The sequence below is a fragment of the Aquila chrysaetos genome, chromosome 4 (assembly GCF_900496995.4).
Source record: "Aquila chrysaetos chrysaetos chromosome 4, bAquChr1.4, whole genome shotgun sequence".
NCBI lineage: Eukaryota > Metazoa > Chordata > Aves > Accipitriformes > Accipitridae > Aquila > Aquila chrysaetos.
The window spans coordinates 72,298,366-72,305,788 of record NC_044007.1 but is presented as its reverse complement, the minus strand read 5'-3'; the positions used below and the strand labels follow the sequence as shown (position 1 = coordinate 72,305,788).

At 46.7% G+C, this 7,423-nt stretch overlaps 1 long non-coding RNA gene across 7 annotated transcripts; it reads right to left on the bottom strand.

The window, feature by feature from the left end:
- Positions 1–1,952: 1,952 nt before the first annotated feature.
- LOC115340198 lies at positions 1,953–6,427 on the bottom strand. Of its 7 annotated transcripts, none has more exons than XR_003922971.1 (4): positions 6,163–6,427; positions 5,526–5,616; positions 3,880–4,613; positions 1,953–3,781 (listed from the first exon to the last, which is right to left on the bottom strand). It is a non-coding gene; the product is annotated as an uncharacterized LOC115340198 (long non-coding RNA). The 7 variants fall into 7 exon arrangements; XR_003922975.1 differs by lacking the exon at positions 6,163–6,427 and having other exon boundaries at positions 1,953–2,125; positions 2,497–3,781; positions 5,526–6,089; XR_003922976.1 differs by lacking the exon at positions 6,163–6,427 and having other exon boundaries at positions 1,953–3,489; positions 3,575–3,781; positions 5,526–6,089.
- Positions 6,428–7,423: the final 996 nt, after the last annotated feature.

Genomic DNA, 7,423 nt, shown 5'->3' with positions numbered 1-7,423 from the left:
CCTGGCTTCAGGGAAAAAACCTCCGCAGATAAGATAAGCCTGGCAGCAATCCCAAACTGGATCCCAAACTGGAGCTCTGCCCAGCCAACTGGGAGAGCTGGGAGCCGTCCAGGGGTAATACCTCCTGCTCTGAGATAGAGAGCGAGTGTCAGGAGGGGTGAGAAGAGCTCCCTGGCTGCTTCAGCGGCTGGCGGGGGAAAAGGGTGAGCGGGGAGGTAGCCGCGGTCCAGATCATAAATAACCTTACTACGGAGTAAACCCACCGATTGAGCAGACACTACAACCCGTGAGACGCCAATGCTGGGTTTTCCACAGCAGGAGTACATCGTGACAGAGGGGTAGCCGGGCTCCTGGTGTCTGTGGGTGGCCTTGAAGTCCAGTCCCAGGTAAAGTGCATCCTAAATGCTGCTGCGGAACAGAGCTAATGATCGTACTAACAAGAATGATGGTCTGCGTTTGGCTTTCTGGCTTGAATCTTCCTACTGCCTTCTTTGGCAGGCATAGTTAATAGCGCAATTATAGATCTCGGCTATCAGCTAATGTATAATTTTACAAATCTCAAACAGCAGTTGATGAGAACCCCGCTGCCAGCATGAAACCTGGCTCTCCACCCATCAAGCAGCAGGGTTGTCTAACATGCCACATCACAGCAGGAAAAGGGCCCATTCTGCTCTTCCTGAAACAGAGTTGGAGGAGGCATTTGGACGTATAAGATCATTCAAAATGAAAGAAATTCAAAATGACTCAAAATAAAATTCAAAATCGTTCACAATAAAAGAATCAAATAACATTTTAAATAATTAAAATAAAATAAATGAATCTGACAATACGAACATGGCAAAGAAAAGAGTAAAGCTCCAAAGAATAAAATTTAAGAAATATAGGGCTGCTTTTCTATTCTCCCTCATGTCCGCCCGGCGTTCTTGTAGCAGCGTGGAAGAGAGTTAAAGCTAAGCTAGTCTTCCTCTCCATCAGAAGAGATGGGTGCCTGTCCTAGCCCTGTGCCTGTAGGATCTGTGTTGCTATTGCTTCCAGAGGTGGGCAAGGGCTGATATCCCATCTACCGGCGGAGGAGGAAGAGTCACGGTCGTATTGCTTGCCTAACAGGGTGGCCAGTCACTTTTAGTTGCTTCAGAAACATCATTCTTTGTGCATAGGGAAAAGGAAAGATGTCACTCTCGGATCCTAGTCGGTCGCTAGCTCAAAGCTCATGGTGACCCTGAAAGCGGCACGCCAGGACGTATCGGCTCATCAGAGCTCTCTACTTGGGAAGGCTGGTTCTCTGCCTCCCTCCAGCTCTGCTTAGGAAGAAGAGGGTATTGTGTGGGTCGCTTTCTCTCTGGTATGAAGGGAAAGGGTTCCCATGTGTGGCCGTAGAGGAGTTATTGTTCTCCTCCTCTTTCTTCTCTCCCACAAGCGTAAGAATAGATGTAGCAAGACGTGTTGTGAAGGGTATGCTTGAATAGTAGGGCTCTTTTGTCAAGTACAGAGCAACTACAGCTTCAGCATACTTCAGTTTGCCTTATTTAGGTGGAATTAACTGAGTTCATGTGCACTCCCTCCCTCAGTCTATTTCTGGGCTTTGCTCGTTTATGTAACAAAACTTTCACATCAGTTTGGGCCCAGATCCCGTAAGAGTATTCTGGCCAGATTTGAAGGTTAGGTGAAGGTCACAAGGAAACAGAAGTAAATATACAGCCGGGAGCACGCCGGTGGTAGAGGAATGGACTGGATGCCTTTGCTAACGATAGGATCTGCAATTTTATCTGGCTTGGCTGTTCAGGGAAAAGTGATGGGAACGTTTGAGAGCTACCCGCTCGGTATCCCAATATGTGGACACCTTTGTTTTTCTGAGCTAAAGCTCTGTCGTCTGATGACACCCAGAAATTATAAAATAAAATGAACTAAAACTCAGATATAAAAACTCACAGCAGCACTGAACTTTGCACAGTTTAATTAAAATGCCTAATTGGATTAGCAAACAATAATTTGGATTATTGGATTTGCCACACAATAGTTTTCAAATGCATGACGAATCTCAACGAGTGAAAATTCTCTCTGTTAAGTGGGCCAGCAGTTGGAGTTCTCTTATTTTTCCTGTATCTTGGAAACATCTTTCTGAAACCTTCATTAAAAATAAACAAACAAACAAAAAAGGGGAGCAGGGTGTTTCTCAGGAACACTTAAAAAAAAACCCAACAACTTGACAGGAACTTTGCTCTAAGTCCACAATTATCAATAGCATCTACTAATTTGTTATGCCTGACTTGTAGCTCACTTCAGCAGCTTGATTTTTCAGGCTGGACTAAGCATCTCTCCTTTGAAAATGCATGTCCGTGTATACCATGTCACGTATCTAAACTGAGCAGCAACATCAAACATTTAATATCACTAATCGTGGTCTGTGGTCATTGCTCTGACTATATCTGCTGCTCTGAACAATCTTGCCTAAAAATTGAAAGAAGATGTCATGCTAATGCTTAATCTTGAAAATACCTGGGAGCCAAGGTGTCTATAGTAGAACCAGCAAACAAACAGCACGGATTTAGCTAGATTAGTGGCTGCTGATTTTTCCAGACAATAATCTTTCATATCTGACAAAAGAAAAACTGATTTAGATGTCTGACATTTTGCAAACATGGTTAAAATTTAAAGAATGGAAACAGTGAGGAAGCCTGGCACTCATCAGAATACAAAACCCCAAAGCCAGTCAGATGTCTGATTCCTAAAGAAATGCCTAGGAACTGGAAATGCTGCAAATGGATTTTCACTGTAGAAGCTTGCTGGAAATGTCACCAAAATATGATTCCCGGTAATTATTTGTAGCCCTGGACAAGTATTATTGTTCCTGACCAGCAGCGTGAAAGTAACATAAAGTGAATATGTGGAATTCTGTTTAAAACAAACAGCTCGACATTATTTGCTCAGCTAGAGAGGAGTATTGTTTCTGTGAATTCCAGCCATAATAGAAGTCTGAGCACAATATTTCAATAATAGCTTAAATAATCCTTGATCAAAGAGCAACAGGGTGGTATTAAGAGCCAGATGGATTAAATCTTCCTCGGGGAAGAATATGGAGTCCCAGACCTTACCACCGCTCCAGATGAATTCACCGGAGGGACCGGTCCTTTCTCATGCTCCTGGGGGATGCAAGCAGGCAGCGAGCGAGCAGGGAGGGAGCGGGACAGGACCGCGGTCCCTGGGCAAGGCTGCAGCGGCACCTACACCTCTGTAGGTGTAGAAAAAGGATGGTGAAAGGTCCCCACAGAAAGACACATTGTCCCCACAGCATCCCCGTGACTGCCTGCCTCCCGCGGTCTGAGGGACCGGAGGCACGGCTTCGGCCTGAGTTACCTTTGCCTGTCAGATTTGAAGGGCTGGTCCCAGTCCTGCCCCTCGTGGGGATGCCTTTCTCCATCCACTTATTCAATTTTTTAGCGCAGCTCACAGCAGTTAATTCTTTCCTGGCCCAAAAAAGTAGAAAAGGAACTGGAAGAAAGATGCGAGGGTGACAGTTATCACCCGCTGCCTGCTGTAAGGTGCAAAATGAAAGGCGGTGTCCGGATGGACTTACACCTGCGAGACACTGTATTTGAATAGATTTATGTGATAGTCACCCCTCTGCTGAGGACTGCCAGATGCCCAAAGCCTTGCTGGCTGGCTTCCCGGCATAGGGAAAACAGTGAGATGAAGTCCGAGTGGATGGGAAGAGTTGGAGACAGCAGGCAGGGCAATCCCTTCCATCTCCCCACAGGTCACTGAGGAGACACCGCTCGCTTCTCTGCGAGGGGAAAGGAAAACAAGGAAAAAGTGTTCGGATGCAATGCTGTCGCCTTGTAATACCTGCCATTGCAGTAGAGAAATTGTTCGGTTTCCTACCTGTAACGTGTATGTACCCGTGGCTTTCCCTATATCCAGAAACAGGGGATCAGAAAGGACATTCTGCATTCAGTCCTTGGTATTGCAGATTATCCCACCACCTGGCTCCGTACCTCATTTTAAGGTGGCTCTTGGTAAATCGAAGTTGTTTGCTGTCTGCAAAATAAAGGAAAACAAGGTGGGCAGTGAATGTAAGTGCTGTACACTAGTCTGCTTAGGAAGAGGCACTCCCAAACTCAATCCTGCCTGCCCAAGACCCAAGCCCTGCAATACTTATCTTTGAAGGCGTACAGAATAACAATCTGTAGTGCGTACATACAGATCCTGAGTTATTCGGGCAAGTCTGGCAGCACCACGTCAGCCAGCTTAACCAAATAATCTACTCGTTCTTAGTGCTTTCCCTCATTAAAGCATTTTACAAACCCTGCCTTAATTAAAGTTCACAGCAGTCCTGCGCGTTAGTAAAATGTCATTATCCCAATTTTACAGATGAAAAAATTGCAACAGAGAGGTGAAATGCTGTGCTTGAGGCCGCAGAAGGAGACACTTTTAGGGGCAGGATTAGCCATCGGGAGCTCTTGGCTCCTCCGAAGGCACTGAAGCTGGGTGCTGACATCTCCTGTTATCCCATACTTACCTTCCGGAACCGGACCGTGCCAGGTATGTGCCAAGGAGAATGAAGAAATCAGCAACGTGACCTTGCTGGGGCTATCGTGGAGTCTCAGAGAGCTGCCCTGTGAACAAAAAGGGGCCGCAAACAAGTTACAGCAGCCTCTGAGGCTGGGCCAAGCCACGGCAGGCACTGTACCACCTTTGACCGCTGCTAGATTCGGGACTTAATCCCCCAAACCACGCTGCCTCCCTGAGCCCGAAACCTACGGGTGACCGCAAACATAACGAGGATGGCTAGCAAGCTGTTGCAAACACTGATCCGAAAGCTGTGCCATTTGCAACCCATCTGGAGTGATGTGGGGTGCAAACTTCTACTCTGAGTCATGCGGCAGAGATGTGAAGCCGGGTCTCCCACCTTTTGAGCCACCACCCTAGCCAGAAGGCTCAGGTGGGTGCAGCTGACACTCCTACACCTTCCATTTTCATGTAAATGTTCAAAAGGTTTCATTTTTCCCAATAAGAAAGGAAAACCCCTTTCTACGTGTTAAAAAAAAAAAAAAAAAAAGAAATCACCACAAAGCAGGATCATCACCCACTACTCAGATGAAAACGTTTGGGTCAAAAGACACTTCAGGACGTCTCTAGTCCCACCGCCTGCTCAAAGCAGGGTCAGCTCTGAGATCAGGCAGGGTTGCTTGGGGTTTTAGCCAGTTGTGGCTTGAAAAACTCCAAGGATGGAGATTACACAACCACCCCGGGCAACCTGCTCCAATGCCTAATTTTCCTCGTGGTGATTTGTATTATTTCCTTATATCCAGTTGGAACCAGTTGGACTGTTGTCCTAGAAAGAAGTGTGTCATTTCACCTGGTTGTGGCCACCCCCAGTAATTTTTTCCTTTGTTTGAACCTCTGCTTAAAAATAGTGAAAAAAAAGACTGCAGAAACTTTTCGGTATGGATTTTAGCACAGTAGCACACTGTCAAGATCTCGTGCTGCAGGCTCATGATTACATCAGAAGTCTGATAAGAACATACCTTTTTTGTGGCAGAATGCAGCAGCTTTTTAAAGACTCAAGCGTTATTTCGTTTCCCCCCCTTGTTTTAATGAGACACTGCTTTCAGATTCCTGTAATGGAACACAGATAAGAGGTCTCTAAAGCTCTCAAGTTTACATCACGTCTTAATACCCTAAGGCATAGATATCATGATTGTGATTTACTGCTGAAATTCACCTATTATATTCACGTTGCATCAGTAATATTAGTCACCTGTTACTTTCTGGAAATTCTTTTATAGAAACATAATACTCAAATTTTCTTGTGGAGTTCTTTCTATATTTACTTTCCTGATTTGGGGCGGGGTGGGGGGGGAGAAAAAGGTGTCGTGCAGGATCTAAACTTCACCTGAATCACCCCTTAGTAATTATACATACACCAAAGCCAGGAACTCAGTATGCCGTGCGGATGAAGGAGGAACGTGGGTCTCATTCGGCTTTGACTGTTGTAACAAACTGCACCATCAATCCGGTCGTGCCCGTAACTGCGTATCGCGTAGCTGTGAAATACTCGGCTGCGTTTGCTTTGTCCTATGTGCAGGAGTTACGTGCCGCTGCGCTTGCACAAGAGCTGCAGCCGCAGCCAGCTGCGGGAGGACCCTAAGGTGTGCCACCTACCTGGGACTTTCGATGCTGATGTTTGGAGAAGTGCCAAAGGGCGACAAAATGACTTCTTTAGTCCACTGATATTTTCCTTTGTCTGGTAAAAAAGAGAAATGTGGCGTGGACTCTACCAGGCTGTTCTGCCATTGGTATCTTCTGGGAGGGCTGGTTAATGAAAGGATCTTTCCCGTGGAATGAAATACGGAGGGACGGCGTGCTAAAGCTGGCGTGGTTCAGCCTTTGGACGCTGCCGTTTTCTCATGTATCTTGAGGTCCACGGCCTCCTACACCCCAGACACTGCGGATGAAAGAGTAGTAACCAGTGGCCACACTTACCAGTGGGTGAACGCTGAAACCCCAGCGTGAATCATCCAAGACCTTGCTCTGCTTTCTCTTCCCTTGTGAATTTCTCGCTGCCGTCGGTCCCTTTCCCCTCTCTCTCAGCTTTCGTCTGATCTGCACTGCATCAGCAGGAGGGAAGAGTGCAGGGCAGGCAGTCCTGCCATGCCTGGAAAGGAGAAATGAAGCAGGGAAGCCTGATCGGACCAACGGACCCATGTCCTTGAGTAGCAAAAGGAGTCAGAGTCCTAAACTGTGGCTCACTGGTTACCCCAGAGCAGCTCCCGTGACTGCCCTTGTTCTGGAGAATACTGATTTTTATCATTTTCGCTCTTCCTTTTCCCCCTATTTTTGCTGTTCGCACTGTTGCTTCGCCTTGGTTAGGGTCAGAGAGACAAAGCCACGAGCTGGCTTAGGCACTGCTTAGACCATAGGTGCCGCAGCGATGCTGCCCAGGGAGCTGGCTGATCGGAGAGGCAAATAAATCCGCACTGAGCTCCCTGCTGCCAAGTCAGGCCTGGGAGTGGTATCCAGCCAGCGAGCTGAAGCCTAACTCAGGTGTGCTCATGCGACCTGCCGTGGCTGCGGTGTGGACATATGGTCTGTTTTGCTGGAGGCCAAAAAGTGACAATTATTTATATCTCGGTCTTAAGCATGGGACTGCACTCTTATTCCTCACCAAGATGAGTAAGATGGAATAAGAGGCTCTTATTCTCATCCTCTCTTTTCTCCCCTCCCTCCCCAAAAGAAAGATTTTGGTTGGTTTCTATTATGTTTGTTTTGAACAATCATGCAGTTTCAATGTGGAAGTGTCTGATGTGAAAAACACCTCTGTATACTCTGACAGAAGTTGACTATATCTCAGTAGGATGAAGTCCTTGCATTTCTAAACACAACGTTGGTGTTTTCTGTTTGAAGTTTTGCAGTAAGCCAGCCT